A 17,736-nucleotide genomic window follows, 5' to 3' on the forward strand; every position below is an offset into this window, starting at 1 on the left:
GCTCGCGTGAACCCGCGCAGCTGTGGAGCCGTCGCTCTCTCTCTTTTTTACATAAATACTTTGTGCTGCCAGGAGCAAAGTCCAGCACAAACGTCTGTCTCCCTCCGACTCACTCTTGGTTGCTTAGAAACCCATGATAACAACAACAGTCGGTGTCACAGACCACATGTTCTGCTCCGCACACACTCACACAACAACAACAACAACAACGACGACGACGACAACAAAAACAACACAAAATAGGCCTATCGTCCAGCACAATCTGGACCCCGCGGAACTTCTCAACGCCCCACAAAGCGGCGGAGAACTCACCTCTAGCCACACAAAGTAGCGAGGAACCTCTTGCTCCACAAAGTAGCAAGGAACCCGGGTATCGCTACACAAAGTAGCGAACTTCTCAACGCCTCACACAGTGGCGGAGACTGCACAACGACACGGTTATAGAGTCGGCCTCTTCTCAACGCCTCACACAGTGGCGGAGACTGCACAACGACACGGTTATAGAGTCGGCCTCTTTAAACTTACTTGGCGTTGCTTAGAGTGTAATATCAGCCCGAATCCCGCTGACCGTCATTCATCGAGGAGAAAAGACAGACCGCGAATCCACAGGAACTTCCTGGCTGACGTCAGGCTTTCAGCGTGCCTCTCCTCCCCTCGGTGAATGCGATTCCAGGGCTCCGGCATCGAAGGACCAATTAATGTTAGGTTTGTAGCATAAACCTATTCGCTGGAACGTTAAGACAATATAATTACACTGCTAAGCAAGACACAAATAGGCAAAGTTCTTCATGTTACTCGTGCACGGGAGAGAACCGGACAACCGCTTGACTCCAGTTGGTCTCGTCCGTCCTCCCGTAACACTGTCCTTTTATTGAGGTTACATGAATATGCATAGGTTCATTAACATACGACGTCTACATACAAACAAAGAGTACCTTGCCTGTGTGTGTGTGTGTGTGTGTGTGTGTGTGTGTGTGTGTTGCTGATCAAAGGGTCAAACATCCTTGGTCAGGAAGAGGGTAGCCTCCCCCTCACCCTAGATGGTTCATCCTAGATAACACGGTGAGGAAGTCCTGCAGTTCATCTAAACAAAGAGCACTTAGACTAGAACAGACGTAGCTACGTTAATCCTACCATAAAACAATAAGACACGGTATGACCTCTCATGCTCCCAAAGTGCTGTCTAATACACACAAAGTTTGCAGACTATCAAGGATCAAAACCTCTACCAATCTACAACTAATTACAAAACTCTAAGCATATATAAGTAAATATTTCTAAGCATAAATGACAATCAACAATACAAATCTAACAGCATCTGTGGTGAGAGAGTCATCAAGGAGTTCAGGCACTCCATCAAGCTCACAGTCACAGACTCAGGTGAGATTCTAGAGTTGCAGGGCTTCCTCCAGAGCAGCTGTTAGAAACACAGCTGCATCTTCTTTCTCTCACACACAGAAAAGAGTGAGACAGAGTGAGGCATCAGGGAGTTTAATTACCAGCTTTAAGACAAATGAATGAGAGTGCTGAATGATAGCACTCATGAGTGGTGCAGCATGCTTTAATTACTACCCACTAGTGAATGTGTCAGCAGCTGAAACTGTATTAATGGTGATTTAAAGAAACGAGTCCCAGTGTGTAGACCAGGCAAGCTGCTTCACTTGTAACACACTGGCAGAAACCCCAAGTCAGTTAGGATGACTACCTGAACATTTGAATGTTTCCACTGGTCACTGAGGTGGTACGTTACAGGGATCCAGTCTGTTCATTTACAGGACTCTACTAGAGCTGCTTTGCATGACTCACAGTTGAAATAATGCTTCTTTGTCTGATGCAGGGCCTTGGTTCACCCCATCAGTCGTGCAGGGGGTCGTCTGCTCTGCAAAAGTGCACTTTAATGTAAACTGTGCAGCAGTGCTGCAAACTAATCCAGACGAAATAAAAGCACAATGTCAGGAGCTACTGCAGTTCAGCATCAAACGTAGGCCAAATCAATCATTAATATGATTTTCATGATCATCTTGTTTGTCTCAATGTTCTTATGATTCAAAGAAACATCCAGCAGCTGTGAGATCGGCTGTACTGATTTAAAATGAAGTGTGTACGGCCCCAAAGCCTCTGAATGAGCTGCAGATGTGTTTCAAACTCCTGTAACAAAAGCAAACATGTCTGCATACCGGCTAACTTTGTCCACACACTGTTTCTGCTCTGCAGGTTTCACAGATGAAGATGCAAATAGTGGAGGATACGGGGATGGAGGAGATTGGGTTGGACTTTCATTAATATTTTGTCTGTTAGTTTGGGCTGTTTGTTGTTCCTGCTGCTTCCGCTGTCGTCATAATTACCTGCAAGGAACTAAAGCCATTATAGCAGCATCCTCCTGAAAACAACATCTGCTCTGCTTTTCCACAAGAATGAAGATGCAGAGGTCTGGCTTTAGGATCTGAGCTCAGATAACATCTGGAGTTTAAAGCATCATTTTAATCTTCTTCTGCACAAAATGGCTCAGTCGAGTGCTGCCAACTCCAAGAGGTTTTCGGAGGATCGGGTGATGGAGATCTATAAAGTAGGAGTAACATTATATAGCTACTATGTCAAAATTCTATAGTATGGTATATGATATGGCACAGCCCTGCTGTAAAGATCAAATGTGTGACAGTGAAAGGTGCTACAAAGAAGTCGGGAGAGAAATGCTGCAGAAAAGTCTCTTTAGCAAACAACGAGCAAACATAAAGCCCGTCCATTTCACATTTAAGGCAGGTAGTATGTTTGTTTTTCTAATGTTGACAAACTGACCCTCCATCCATCCACTTCTGCTGATCCTTTTCAGGGTCGCGGGGGCGCTGGAGCCTAACCCAGCTGTCTTAGAGCGAGACAGACTGAAGACCTGTCCAGTCCGCTGTCCCTACTAAGTGCATGTCCTTGAAACAGTGGAATAAAAACTAAAGCAATGACAAATAATGATCCTCATCATCAACATTACTACCGAAATGTGAACTAGCAAGTACAGCCTGAGCCCATAGAAACAACATCTTTGTAATCTGTAACAGTTTTGGATTTTTGGACATGTTAAACAACTTTTAAAGGGTTTTTCACAAAGATGCTGAACATTAAATGCAGGATGCCACAGACATCCATTTTAGCCAACAATCTGCCATCTTCACCTCCAGTGTTCAAATAAAACGGAGACGTTGTGACATCAGCAGGAGACAGAGATCAGCTAGAGACACGCAGACAGTTTAAGCAGGCTGCTGTTCAAGTGGAGGCTGGTATGAATCCTGCTTCTGTTTATGTTTCCTGTTGAACAAAAACTTGACCAGAAACTGACATACCAACTTTCAGACTAGCAGATCCATCCTCCTTCCCTCCATCCTCTGTGTGTCCTTCTGTCTGACCTGCAGCTGAGAAACAGGTGTGAGGTGTCAGCTGTCAGGTAGGTGATGAGTGAAGAACAGAACAGAATCCATTTCCTCTTCAAACTGCTGTCAGACATGAGCTGTGTCCCAATTCGTCGGCTGCATCCTTCGGAGGACCCGGCCTTTGCGGTCTACGTGGGCCGGGATGGTGGGGACAGAGAGGCTGTAACTACATCTGCTGGTGTCACTGTGACCTCAGAGCAGTTTACATGAAACATGAAACGAATTACAACTTTTGCGATATTGACCAGCTCATGATGCAGAGTGTAGACTGTATCTGTGATAATGAAAATGATTTAAGGACTGGTTTATGACACGTCTATAAAAAATATAAAGTCTGTACAAATGTGAAACTACAAAGTTAAAAGCAGCTGGAACGACAGCTGTTCAAAGCTGAACACTTACATCAGCCAGAAGACAGAGTGAGTCCTCCATCTCTCTGAAGGAGGCCATCGTGGTGAGCACAGATGCAGCAGCAGTGTGGATGTGTCCACTCTCACAGTGTCTCTCTTTCAAGTTTGTCCTCACATTCTCAAAAAAAGAACATGTCTATGCAGATGCCCAGAGCCTAACAACACACCCGCTATAAAAACTTTTGCACCACCAGATTTTCATATACTTACATTTGAAAGTGTTCGTCTCCTGCATTAACTCCCACTTCGATCACTATCATTATCAGAAAAATATCTCCTGTATGGCCCGCAATGAATCCTGGGATATGTTGGGCCACAAAGGACACACCTGACCCATCCTTCAAATTCAGGGAAATGAAGGACGCATTTGGAAGACTTCAAATTTGAACAGCCTTCGTCGCGTCCATGTGATACAATTTCCTACAAATGTGGCATTCGAAGCATCCTCTCCCTGAATTTGGAAACACCCAATGTGATGATAGAGAGCAGGAAGAACCAGTCTCAACAAGAGACACACACACCTGATTTCCTGTAACTGCAGAGGGGAGGAGCCACCCGAGCAGGTGGGAACAGGAAGAGAAACAGCTGAGCCTCCGTCAGAGCAGCAGGAGGACGGTGGAGCTGAGGCAGGGTGAGTGTTAACACCACATTGTTGTAGTTTTGCTGTCAGAGTCTCTGAGTGTGTTTGTTTGTGTGACTGTAGAGAGAAGAAGAGTCACAGTGAGCTCTGTAGCTGTGATTGGCTCAATAATCACCTTCAATGGACTGAACGCAGAGAACGAGCCGAGGAACCTGACAAACCTGTTTGTGTGTGTGTCTGTGTGTGTGTGTGTACCTGTTTAGACATGTTTGTGAGGACAAAGAGTTGGTATGCTACTATGTGGGCTAATAGAGTCCCACAAAATGGCCGTCCTCACGAGTTTGAGGATATTTTTGAGGCTTTTTGGTGTCCTCACTAAAATCTGAAAACAAGTGTCTGTGTGTGTGTCTGTGTGTGTATGTGTCATAAAGAGAGTCGAGTTCACGGTCACACACTTTCTATCTCAGAGGCTGTATCCCAATTCTTCGGAGCCCCTCTGATGACATGGTCCAAAAAATAAATCAATTGTGGCCACAAAATACTACTTCGTGCGCACGAAATGCTAATTTGTGGGCACGAAACACTTGACCAATAACCGTGATCCTTCCCAGGCCCTTGCAGTTGGTTGACAATAAAATCTATCCCGGCGTCCAGGCCCTGTAAAGCAACTGGGCTCTCAGTATCCTGTTTAAATGTCTCTCCGTAATAATGGTTCCTTGCATTGCAGGCTTTTCAAAATGCATTGTAGCTCATTCCCAGCCTAAAATAAAACTCACTCATACCGTCTCTGTCCACGGTGTATAGGTTTAGCCTACTCTCATGCTTGTGTCTCTACGCAGCTGTCCAGGAATTGTATCAATATGATGTTGCCACAAATGCGTAATTCGTTGCCACGTTATACCCATTTCGTGCTCTCGAAAATAGTATTTCGAGGGTATTTTGTGGCCACAATTTATTTATTTTTGGACCATGTCATCAGAGGGGCTCCGTACAATTCAGGTACTATTATTATACTATTAGTGTTAATTGTACTTTCTGCAGTGTTTAAATGATTACATATACACACAGTTACTGTCCCTCCACACATACGACTTGGTTCTCCTTCTATGCCCCAGCTTTGTTTACTTTTTCCCACCGAGGCTTCTAGACTTCTGATTGGCCAGCATTTCTGCACGGTTAGGAATATATCTCCACCTGTTGCTTTGGCATGTTCCTAGCAGTGTTTTCCTTCATTTCTGCCTTTACGTGTGGACGGGATTATTTTTGAAAACAAAAACGGAAAATCTCCGTTCTCAAAAATACCCGTGTACGTGTGGACGTAGCCTCAGTCTATGTATTTACTGCTTTGTGGTGAAGGTCCGTGTCTCATGTCAGTGTGTTTAGTTTGCGTTTCCTCTGTCTCATCTTGTCAATCACTCCCAGCTGTGTCCTGGGACAGGGATAAAGGGCAAAAAAACAAAAACCAACTAAATAAGCAGACAAAAAAAAAATAAATATATATATATATATACACACACACATACATCAATCACCTGGATCACCTGTTGAGAAAGAAAAAAGAAAACAAGCAGAAGAAAACGAGAGCAATACAATAAACAACATCACAATGATATATAGTAATATAACAGTAAATACTAAATATTAAACATTATTGTGCAGCACATAAGATCAACAGAACACAGTGTGCTTTGAGGTACACTCTAAGAACTAAAACTGATAATTACTTAAATATTTTGGTGCAACACACTGACATTTTAGACCTTCTTCAGAATACTGTATATACTATGGGCATCATGGTGCTGATCCAGAATCCTTACATTATTATTTATTACTAGAGCTACAATAATAAAGCAATGAGGAGGGGGAAGTAATAAATATGAAATAATGTATTTATGATGATTCCATTTGTTTCACTATCCACTCTGTGCAGGGCAAAGCTTATTACATGTATAGAGATACAATCATTTTGCTGCTGTAAAATCCAAATTTTGTCTTATTTAAAATATAAATCTAATATAATCTGCATCTTAATGTATGTTCTTTAAAATACAGCGTGTTTTTAATATATTATAATTATAATAATGCATAATTATGTGGACATGTATATTAGATCGTTTTTTAGTGAAATATAATCCCCCCAGAAGGGCAGGAAATGCTCTGTAACTTACTTTAAAACTAAATATGTTCACTAAAACGGTGACAGAGCTACAGACCCATGACAGCCTTACACAGGTAGCCAGCAGCTATGACCAGCACTACATGTGCAGTTAATAAAAGGACAGGTAATGTTTGTCACGCTGTTGCACACACAGCACGCTCGTTTGTTTCAGTTCGTCAAATTGCCACAAGACAACTTACCAACGTGTACGTAATAAGCTAATACTCCTGTGTGCTACACACTACAGTGTACGCTGTACACCTACTTACTGGTTTTGTTGCATCAGTCTGTGTCTCTGAGTTAACTTGTGTTTCTCTTACAGCTCCGGACCGCAAAAAATGCGCGTGCTCTTTGTGAGCTCATTCCCGGCTCGTAACCAGCGCGTTCTGCCGTCGAGGGCGATCATTGGTTAAATGTGATCATGTGACTGATGCAAGCCAGATCCTTTTATTTAGCAAAACTGTGATTAATAGTTAAATATTATTGTTGAAGGGCACAGACAGGACTCCGCACGCACACACACATAAAAATAAATAAAAAAAATATTTTTAAAAGTTGCCTCAACAAAAGGGCACTTTGGGCACCCATCAGGAAAGGGGCGGGTGCTCAAGCCCCTCTAGCCCCCCCCCCCCCCCCCCCCCCCGCACGTGCCTGTCGCAGAGAACGGGGGTGTGAGAAGACTCCAAAACCTCCCTCCGCCCGCTCATTGTAGTGTTGATGCATGTGTGTTCTAAGGTGCATTTCCCCAGCTTTGGAAAATTCAGAGGCACAGATGAAGCTGGGGTACACAAAAACTGTAAAGCCAGGTGGAAAAGGTTCAGATAAGATGTCTTCCTGTTCCCCCAGTACGTTAAAGGATCCTCTGATCTTGGAATGTTTCTCTCCGACACTCTCCACAATACTAAGGGGTTGGCAGTCCGTTATAATAAAACTCAGGACTGCATGGTCCAGAACAGACTTCCTAGGTGCTTGATTTCAAAATAATAAAACGCATGTTAATTAAAAAATGATGATAAAGCAGTTCAGTGTCAATATAGGCCGACCTGTGTTCATTCTCGGTGTGTTTGTCTCCTCATTTTCATGTTTGGTTCTGTAATGCCTGAACACTGAGGAGGTGCTTTTGATTGTGTAACAAAGCTCAGCAGAATAGAAAATAAATAATTTACACTGCAAGTCACATTGCTGTTTTTCCTATTCTGATAGATTACACTGAAACAAAGACAGACAAACTATTCCCTTATTTGCAGTTAAAAGATCAAAATGATCCCACACAGCAGAAACATTTTTTTTTCTTTCAAGCTCAATTTTGTTATGGAGAGATGTTTTTTTTTTGTTTTTTTTTATCTTTGCGAGAGTAATTTTGGTTTTTTGGGGTTTTTTTTGGTGGCGACTCATCCCATTGACAGATGCAGATGCGGTACCTTTTAAACACAGTTTAGCGCGTTGGTAATGAGCGATACAGCAGCTGTATCGATCACGTGACTTTTTCTTAAAGCGACACACGCACCGATACAGGTTTCGCTCTGTGAGCTTGATACAAGCGTCGGTGCATCAGTGTTGCTGGACCCATCACTACTATATAGTGATGTGTTGTGGTGCTTTGCTCCCACCCCTTGTGTTCCGTGTTTTCGTCTTCCCTTCGTGTAATTCTTCATATTCGTGTACTGTTAGTTTTCCCAGTTTAGGTTTTTGCTTAGTTTCCATGCTCACCTTCGCCATTTCTGTTTGTATCACCATGTGATGAATAAACTCACTTGCATCTGAGCTGCCTGCTGTTAAGGTTCGGTCGAGTTAGGGAAGAGAAGAAAGCAAGCCCAAGTCGAAGTAGGTGTCAAAAATAGTGATCTTTATTACACTCTGTGCACAAGAGTGGGAAAAGACAATTTGCAATCGAATCCTCTCGTCAACTGAAACATCAGTCTCCTTATATTGCCTTTATGACATCACAGTTGGATCTTTACTGGAAATGATCTCAAATGATAACAATTCCCCGCCTATCCCAAAGTTTTCCCTTATATAGACATCAACTGCTACTCTTAAGAGAAAAACAAGTGTGTATTACATTGTGCATTTTGTGAAAGTGTATTTATCAGAAAAACTGTCCTCAGATGACCCTCCTATTATTACTAAGTGTGTAGGTGACCGTGCGTGTGTTACATAAGTGCGTGCATGTAAGCAGAGACCGGCGTACGTGCAAAATTACACGCAGGCCTGCCAGGGCCCAACAGGACTCGTGGGTCTGTATGGTGTGACTGCTCTGCTCTAACGTGCAACAACTTTATATAAACAGTCAGTGTGGATTAATATAAACAGTCAGTGTACATTAATATTTGCTCAAAGTAACACAGATGTAATTAAAAGATTATACTGTCAACAGATTCAACAATGGCAAATGAATAATCAATGATAACTGATTGTGAGAATACAAAATAAAATATCTCCTGATCACACTCCTCCTCTTTGGCCTTTTGAAAAAAGGCCAACATTTAAAGATATTGTGTCACTCCTCCGTCCAGGCGGCTTCTCGCAACGGCATCATATGTTCCGGACCAGCTGACCCAGCTGAACCAGAAGCTATGGCCCTGCTCACCAGATTACCCAACACCTGCCTCACCAGAGGAATGAGACAACACCCAATCAGCAACAAACCTAGAAAAACTAGAAGAGAAAACATGGCAGACATAAACAATCCCTTATATTGCCCAAAAACAGATGTGAACCAATCTCCCAGCCTTGAGTTCACGCCTGATTGCTCATGCATGGTTCTAGATAACGTTTTCAAATTTTCCAGCGCCCGCGTGACTGTTCCGTCCGGAGCTGTATTGTTGGGAATAAAGGTGCAACATAAATCTCCGAACATCGCACACACGCCTCCCTTCTCGGCCAATAACATGTCCAGCGCCATGCGATTTTGGATTCCCATTAACGACGTCGGACCTAATTGTTCTGCAAGACCTTCCACCGCGTCCCTGGTGAGATTAGAGAGTCTCAACACATTATAATGAACATAATTAATGCGATCAACATTTTTATTTGGAGTCACCCACAGAAACACACTTTCAAACCCGGCCGCTATCTGATCAACTAACTTATACTCATCTGGAACTCCTCGGGGAACTCCTATTGAGTCTATCCAGGTTGGCGAGTCCCGTCTTGGATCATACTTGTGGATAGCTCCTGTGGCTCTCCTCCGTCTGGCTGTAGACACATTCGCACCTTGCTGTGGAATTGTCTCTAGCCTACTGCCCATGAGCATCAAAGGTGCAGCTAAGCGCACCAAAGCACACGTTCCCACACTCCCCAAGGGAACCTGCACCAAAAGGGTGTACTCCCCACAATAATAATATAGCCCACCTCTCGCCCAGGTGCCTATAATTGTGCTTGGGTCACTTACATCATTGGTAGTCCTACCTGTGATTGTCCTCTGGCACCAGCTTGGATTAATCCTTCCTAGCCTAAATCTCACTCTGTCTGTAGAAAACTCAAAACATGTATAATTATCTCGTTTTGGTGTGAATGAACCTGGTTGTGTGCGTTTATCAATTGGCGGATATAAACCTGACAAAGTGGTGCAGTTACCTGTGTCCACCGCCTCTCTAGTTAATCTCAACATGCAATTATATCCCCACTCATCCTCTGGATACAGAGGAGCGGGTTCAGTAAACAAATGTGGTCGAGCGGTAGCACAAGCAACACAATCAACCACTTTCTGCTCCTTAGCATTTTGAGCCACCCAATCTAACCAAAGATTCCTATCTCCAAAACCTGTGGCACGCTCTATCAACTCCTGAGGTTTTAACCTAGTATAATCAGTGGCAACAAACCATTTTTCTTCTGGATCCTCGTAAGTTACTGTCTCTACGGGATCTGTTTGCACCGTGAGATTCAGTGCTGAGTCATTTCCCAGCGGTTTAGACCTGGGATTAAATAAATTCACCCGAATTAACCCGAATGGATCTGTCCCTACTTTATCTACCCCTACTACTAAATAAAACGCACCTCCATCAAACCCAGGTTCAGGGAGTTCACTCCATGGTCCTAGGGAAAGAGTAATAGGGTTATTTGTAACAGAATAATCTCTCTGAATAGCTATTCCTTCAAGGGCCGGTGGCACCGTTGGCTGCCATCCTACTCCTGTCCACGCGACCACATCCTGCCAAGAACACCACTGATCCGTTACATAGGTGTAGATGTCACTATCCCATGATGGGCCCCACACCGACTTAGGGTAACACATCATTGGATGATAACAAACCCACACATTGTATGTTCTCCAACTATTCCCGTCACCCGAGCATTTAATTACCTCACACAAATCGAATGTGAACGCTGTTGTAGATCCATTAACATACCCAAACTCGACTCCGCCACTGGCTTTGAGACACCCATCATCCCCACCTGAACCAACCGCACGCTTGACTTTTTTCGACGATTTGATCGGTTCGGGCTCAGGAGCGGATAGACCTCTGTGTCTGGGCAATTCACCTGTCTGCCAAAAAACAAAGAAACACGTTATAACACTTATTAACCCCAACAACCCCGTTATTTTCCAATTTTCCCACAATTTCATGATGACTGTTCCCAGGCTCGTTTACTTTTACTCTATACTAAAAAGGTAAGGTTACAAAAAGAGTATAAGGTTATGAGTATAAAAATATGCGAGTAACATACAAAACTATTACGATTCCTTCAAACTATCAAATACTTTAGACTAGAGCCCTAGCCTATTTAAGAGCCTGTACTGGATTCCTCCTTGGCGCGTGACGCTCCTCTTTCTTTCTCCGCCTCACTCAGGTAGACTACTGAGGAGGACCGTAGCACAGGGGGAACGAGTATTATTCTGGCTCTATGTTCCCTCCTGCGTCGATTGGGTGGAAGCTAGTTCCAACAAACTCTCGTCCGCGACTGCACACTGAGACCAATGGAACCAGGTCTCCCCTTTCCCCTTTAGACGGACAGCACTGGTGGTTCGGGCAATTACTTCGAAAGGTCCAGTCCACCTTGGGTCTCTCCACTTTCGCTTAATGACCTTCAGCCACACCGCCTTGGCATCGGGGATGGACCTGTCCTCCGCTTTCACCCCCTCTCCAACCTGTTGTGTGAAACTAGACACAAGAGCTTTTAATTCTTTCCAACATTCAATATGTTTTCTATTACTTTTTACACTTTCTGCCGCCGGAACTGTTGTCCATGGACCTGGAAACTGTCGTCCTGTCAACAGCTCATATGGTGTGAAACCTGTGGATTGATTAACACAACATCTTATTATCATCAATGCAACTGGCAGGGCCGCTACCCAATTTAGCCCCGTGTGAGCTGAAATCTTAGCAATTTTATTCTTCAGATTTAGATTCATTCTTTCTACCTTTCCCTGCGACTGGGGGTGATATACTGTGCCAAATCTATGTTGTAACCCCAGCTTCTGTTCTACCTCTGCCAAATCTTTGTTTTTGAAATGAGTCCCATTGTCGGACCTAATCCGCTTAGGGAAACCATGCCGGGGGATGTAATGATTGATTAAACACTTAATCACACTTTTTGCATCCTCCCTCTTGGTAGGCCATGCCTCAGGCCAACCCGTCAAAGCATCTACACTTACCAGTAGATATCGAACTCCTCCTGGACCTGGATCAATCATGTCAGTGAAATCAATGACAATCTCTTCACCTGGTCTCTCTGGAATGGGGAACTTACCTGCCTCTGGTTTAATCACTGGCTTCGGATTGTGCTTCCCACAGATCAGACACGTCCTAGCCTTTTCCTTGATCATATCCTTCAAAAAGGGATGCCACCAATGGCACAGATGTCTCCCCATCTGGGCGACACCTACATGTCCAAGGCCGTGCGCTTCAGCAATCTTCTGTTTTGCCAAGTTGGCTGTCAACACTGGTCGACCGTCAGGTCCTCGCCAGAGACCTCCTTCTTCCCAGGCTCCTCGACTCTTCCAGATCCCTTTCTCTTCTGGGGCAGCCTCCCCTTGGGCCTTCCTGGCCTCCTCTAGCATGTTAACTCCTAATTCTTCTTCCACCGTTATTTGTACCATCTGTCGTGATGCTTTATAACCCGCTGCCTCCTTTGCGGCTCGATCGGCTTCCTGATTTCCTCTGGCCATCAGGCCCGTCCCTGAGGAGTGGCCTTTGCATTTTATGATGCTCACCTCCTCTGGATCTCCCAAGGCCTGCTCAAGTTCCTCCATTTCCTTTTTGTGGCAGATTGGTGCGTTCTCTGCTGTCCTGAATCCTGCTCTTCTCCATTGGGCCAGCTCCACATGAGCCGCTCCAAAAGCATAAGCTGAGTCCGTGTAAATGTTGACTCTTTTTCCTTTTGCAAGTCTCAAGGCTCGACTTAGAGCAATTACTTCTGCTCTTTGGGCTGACTGCTGCCCTTCAAGTCTTCCAGCCTCCTTCACTTCAAATGCCGCCCCTTTTCTGCAAACTACCGCGTAGCCTGCTTTTAATCCTTCATCATCCCTGTAGCAGCATCCATCAGTGAACCAATCTTCAGCTCCTGTCAGAGGTTCTGCTTTCAAGTCTTCTCTTATCTTCTCGTCCACTTCAGCTCTCTTTGCGCAGTCATGAGGTTCTCCTCCTGACTCCATTAAATCTGCCATGTTAATTCCTTCATGTGTGAAGGTCAAGTTAGGAGCGTCTAAAACTCTACACACTCTCTGTTGTGTAAGAGGTGTCATGGTGAAGGCTTGTGAGTTAACATATGCCACCACACTGTGGGTGGTCAGCACCTTCAACGGATGGTCCCTCACTATATGTGCTGTCTTTTGTATAATTTTTGACACCCCAATGGCATGCTGAGTGCATCTCGGGTGCCTTGTCTCTAATGAATTCAGCCTGATGCTGACGTACATAAGTACATCTCTTCCTCCCCCTTTTTTCTGAAACAACACCCCATTAGCTATCCCGTGTGTTTCAGAAACATCAAGATAGAAGGGTTGTTCATAATTAGGGATAGCAAGATCAGCCGATCTGGATAAGTCCTGTTTTAATGCAATAAATGCCGACTCAGTGGCCGATGTCCATGGCAGTTCAGCCTTAAGATTTCTGACACCTGCCGTTTTTACCAAATCCCTCAACAGGGCTGTTTTGCCTGCATAATTTGGAATGAAGTGCCGGCTGTATCCTGTTAACCCCAAGAATGAGAGCAACTCCTTAACCGTACACGGTCTTGGATGTGTCAAAATCTGATCACGATGAGTGTTTAGCAGACCCACTGATTTGTGAGCAATGACACGGCCCAGAAATGTTACTTCTGGTCGGACCAACTGCAACTTTCCTTTACTGACTTTGAAACCGCACTCAGCGAGTCTCTTCAGTATGGTAAGTGAAGCTGCCGTGCATGCCGAAGCAGACGGAGCTGCAATGAGCAAGTCATCAACATATTGCACTAGTGAACACCCCTCTGGGAGATGGCATGGCGATAAAGCTTCTTTCAATACTTGGTTGAAAATGCCAGGGGAAAGTGCAAACCCTTGTGGCAACCTTGTGTATCTGTACTGTCGTCCCCCATATGTGAATGAAAAAATGTCCCTCAGAGACTCATGCAATGGGAGACAGAAAAATGCATTCGCTAAATCAATACATGTAAACCACTTCTGATCTGGTGTTAATGCCGTCAAGGCTGTGTATGGGTTTGGGACTGGCACCGTGTCAGTACGTAAAATGGCATTGATGGCTCTTAAGTCATGTGCCATTCTGTACTTTCCTGTCCCATGCTTCTCTACTGGCAAAATAGGAGTATTCCAGTAGGATTGAGAGGGCTCAAGCACCCCTACTTTCAATAGCCCCTCAATGGTTTCTGCAATTCCCTCCTCAGCTTCTCTCTTTTGCCTATACTGTGGTTTCCAAATTGGCGTTTCAGACTTCAGCTGGAACAAAACGGGCGAACACGTGGCCTGGCCCACATCCGTAGGCCCTGCTGACCACAAAGTGTCAGGAAGAGTCGCAAGTGCGGCAACTGCATCCGCATGGTCTGTTCTTTCTCTCCCATGAATTCTTGAGATTTGTTGATGCTCCAACATCACTGTGTCCTCTGATTGACAAGTGATACGATAAATTTTGCATTTTGGCGAGTACCAAACGTCTGGAATCTGAGTAGCTTGCCAGCCAGGTTCCTCGAGGGCTCTTTTGACCATCGTCCCCAGCTCCTTCGCCTGATGACTCTCATGGACCGCCAATGTTATATGGGGCACTGAATCAGGTCCCATTTTGAACCAAGGCCGTTGTTCGTCGGTTAATTTTACTGCTGCCGCGACGCCCTCCGGACCGACATAGATGTTTTGAGAACACACATTCCAAGTCTGGCCTTCAAGGTCAGACTGGAACAGGTCCCTGTAAATTTCATCATCATTTCTATCATAATAGAGGGTGACATGGAACGGATCCCTGGGGGGAGAGAAGACGGCCAAGGCCATAATCCAAGGTTTCCACAACTGATATTGTCTTAGTATGCCTTCTTCCACCACACGACCCCAATAGATGTCAGCGGTCGTTTGTTCACAGTCTTTCAGCAAGTACTGGTTCTTTGAAAATGTCCCCAGGCACGGAAACTCTTTTCCTCCTGGAAGTGTAACTGTTAGTCCATCAGCTGAACACATGATGGTGGCCCCCAGTTTAATGAGCAGGTCCCTGCCCATCAAGTTCACAGGCACATGGGGAGACACCACATAGCTGTGCTTCAATGTCTGTTTTCCCAGCACCGTCAGGGCTGGATTGGTTGTTGGCAGCGTCATCGGTACCCCAGAAAACCCAATAACACTGACCACATGGTTGGAAAGTGTGGCACTGTTTGGTTTTTGTTTCAGTGTTGAATAGGTAGCCCCAGTGTCCACAAGGAAGGTCATTTCATCTCCTTCCACACTCATCGACAACATAGGATCTGCCACTCCCATGTTGTCTGGCCTCTGTGGGTCCCGTCAGTACAGCTCCTCCTCTCCGCCCCAGTATCCCAGGGGATACTGAGCCGCTGGCGCCATGCCTGGGTTTGGAGCTTGATGTCCCCTTGTCTGGCCCACTCTGCCTCGAAAAGTTCCCTGTGCCTGGGGTGATGATGAATAAGCTGTTTCTGGTAGCCATGGCGTAGGACAATTACGAGCCCAATGTCCTCGTCCTCCACACCTTCGGCATACATTCGGGTCCAGCATAGGTCCCCCCAGACCACGGCCCCTTGGTCCACCTCCCCTTTGGGATCCACCACGTCCCCTCAGCGACCTAGTAGCCCCCCAATTCCCCGCGGGTCTTCCTTGCCTTGGGAATTCATTGGCGGGCCATCGGTCATCAGGGTACAGAACCGGATTCAAATCTGGCCAATCAGGCCCCGGATCGCCCCGTGGCTGCGCCACCAGCATCTTCTTAGGTCCATCTTTGGTTTCCTTTTTCTTTTCGTTTAGTTTTTCTCTCGCCTCTGCCAATTTCAATTTTACTAACTGCCCTTGCGCCTCCTCCAGCTCCTGTTTTTTCTTGTTCACCTCGTCTTTCTCCAGCCCAAGTCGATGTATAATGTGCCTCTCCCATTTTGCTGAATCCGCCACCGCAAAATCAGGATTCTTTTGTAAATCTGTTCTTACTCGTTCTGGGAGACCTGCTAATACTGCCGATCGGAACCACGCCCTTGGTTCACCATTCTGCCCAGGATGTTCACCAGTTTGAAGAATCCACTGTTCTTTTGCATGCTCCATATACTCTCTAGGGGAATGTTCTGGGGTCCAAACAATCCTAGGTGTAGTGCCCATGTTATGAGTCGGATACTTCTCACGCACTGCGTCAGAGAGAGCATTTCGCACCCTTGCATAGGGGATGTCGTTTGGTTGGCATACAGTTCTTGCTATCTCTTCTACATCTGCGAGGCCTCCTCCTCTGAAGGTCCTCCCACCGATAGCTCGGAAATCTCCCAGAGCCAATTCCTCTCCTTCTGTAAGACTTCCTAGTCTCCTCAACCAAGCGGCTCCTCCCTCCGTGATTGGGGGCAGCTGCTTCACCAGAGCCTCAAGATCTCTGATATTGTAGGGGTGGTAGACTGGTTCACCCCTTCCTCCCTTCAATAAAGGCATTGTGAGGGATAATTCCTCCTCTGTGTCACCCTGCCCTTCTTCAGTTGGCAATGCAACAGTCTTCCTCTGGTTCTTCTCAAAGATGGACGGTCTTTTATCTCTTGGTTCCTCCAGAACCCTCCCAGAGCGAAGGGTCGTCCTTCCCGTGGGAGTCTGAAACTTTGGGGCAAATCCTCCCCTTTGCAGGTTTGACACTTCTCTGGATTTTCGTGTATTGCTTTCTACTGAGCCCGCCAAGTCCTTTTCCAAGGCATAAAGTGTTTGTGCTACGCTACGTGGTGTTGCTACGCCTTCCTCCTCCAATTTTCTCAGGAGGCGTTCCAGTTGTATCACAGCCTCCCGATTGTCAGATTCTTTTCCAAAAACGTGGCCTTGCCACTGTTCTTTCTCAGACTCATCAACCGTTGACCTCTGATTAGTTTTTCGGGTCGCCTTTGATGGCGCCTTCTGATACTGCATTGAAGGTGAGTCTTCCTCTGAAGTCCAGGCCTCCTGGGATGGATTTTCCTGGCTGGGCTGTTGCAATGTCACCTGTCCGGTACTTGTAGACGCCACAGGTTGAGCTTCTTCTGTAGCTCTATCTGGGCTAAAAAGAGAGGGAGGAATCAAGATCAACCCCCGTGTAGTAATTCCTTGTGATGTCCCAGCAACTGGGTGCGGCTGACTTACCTCTGATGCAGCTGCGGCTGATTGAGACTGCATTGCTTTCTGTGCAGGTGCCCCTGATTGTGGCTGCACTACTCCTGTGTCTGCCTCCACTGTGGCTGGAGCAGATGTCGATGATGGAGGATTCTCCTGTAAGTTGACAATTCCACCTGTCACTTTTCCTGTTTTTCCTTCGGGCCCCCACATAGTACCACCCTCCAGGGCCACCACTGGACAAATATAAGGTGGGGGTGGGCCACTCAGGAAGTCCTTCAGGCTGGGATATAGCTTTCCCTCAGCCTCAGCTTCCTTCTTTAAGGCTGGCTGGATGTCGTTCACTTCCTCTTGCATCCAGTGGGAAACACCTTGGGAGATAATCATAAGCTTACAATACTTACTTTGTTTTTCCCTCATAAGTTTCTTTTCAGCCTTTATTTTTCTCCCCTGGAAACGTCCTAAAGATT

At 45.6% G+C, this 17,736-nt stretch overlaps 2 protein-coding genes across 2 annotated transcripts in view; both read left to right on the forward strand.

Annotated features, from left to right (window-relative positions):
* Positions 1-17,736, forward strand: part of LOC309701483 (NACHT, LRR and PYD domains-containing protein 12-like) — a 442,279-nt gene that overhangs the window by 48,403 nt on the left and 376,140 nt on the right. The gene's annotated exons all lie outside the window — the stretch shown is intronic.
* Positions 1-17,736, forward strand: part of LOC309700187 (NACHT, LRR and PYD domains-containing protein 12-like) — a gene marked incomplete at its 5' end in the record, with an annotated part of 83,442 nt that overhangs the window by 38,976 nt on the left and 26,730 nt on the right. The gene's annotated exons all lie outside the window — the stretch shown is intronic.

This window comes from Aulonocara stuartgranti (assembly GCF_965226115.1).
Source record: "Aulonocara stuartgranti genome assembly, chromosome: 23".
NCBI lineage: Eukaryota > Metazoa > Chordata > Actinopteri > Cichliformes > Cichlidae > Aulonocara > Aulonocara stuartgranti.